This window comes from Neophocaena asiaeorientalis, unplaced genomic scaffold, assembly GCF_003031525.2.
Source record: "Neophocaena asiaeorientalis asiaeorientalis breed wild unplaced genomic scaffold, Neophocaena_asiaeorientalis_V1.1 scaffold134, whole genome shotgun sequence".
NCBI lineage: Eukaryota > Metazoa > Chordata > Mammalia > Artiodactyla > Phocoenidae > Neophocaena > Neophocaena asiaeorientalis.
In genome coordinates, this window is record NW_020185339.1 from 29739541 (window position 1) to 29740539 (window position 999).

A 999-nucleotide genomic window follows, 5' to 3' on the forward strand; every position below is an offset into this window, starting at 1 on the left:
TAAGAATTATTCACCTACTCTAAAAGGAATTTTCAATTTCCCTTTTTATTCCCAAAGCAGAATCCAAGCCACCATAAGCTTCCCTTAGTATATTGTAATTACTTATAACAGAGTAAGATGCAGAACCATTTAATGAGAAAAAAATAAAACAAAACAAAAAATCCCTGATTTTTATTTCAGACGAACAGGATTCTAGTCCTAATGCTGTCATTGACTATGCAAGCTTGCACATGTCATTCCATCTTTTACTTTATTTATAAGCAATGCCATAATGTTTATTCACTGTTAACCCTCTTAAAAGGAGACCATACATTTTTTTTAAAGTACTTGAGGTAGAAATAAGGTAAATTTCCCTGACCCAGGGGTCTAAATGTGAGATAAACTATTTGATAAGAAAAAGACTTTGCTTTCTTCAATATTCTGAAGAAATATTAGTCCTGGTCGTTGTCTGAACATCTTTCTTGACCTCTCACTGGCAAGATCAAAAAAGTCCCCGTTTTAAAAGTTTCAGCACAGGTGATGTGGTCTGTGAGAAATTCCCAGAGATAATAGTCACCCTCTCTTTCAAGAAATGCTGCTTCACTAACACTCAAAATGGCCCAGAGAATATAAATGCATGAAAAATACAGGCATCAACAACTCTGAGTCAAAAAGTGATTCAGAAGTGTCAGACTCAGTATGAAGAAATTACAATAATACTATAATGACTTTCAGTTATGTTTGTGTGCATTGTAGTGATATAAAAAAGTTCAGTTTCTAAATAAGTCTACATAAGCTCTTTAAATAAGAATGAACTTTTAGGGGCTTCCCTGGTGGGGCAGTGGTTGAGAGTCCGCCTGCCGATGCAGGGGACACGGGTTCGTGCCCCGGTCTGGGATGATCCCACATGCCGCAGAGTGACTGGGCCTGTGAGCCATGTCTGCTGAGCCTGCGCGTCCGGAGCCTGTGCTCCGCAACGGGAGAGGCCACAACAGTGAGAGGCCCGCGTACTGCAAAAAA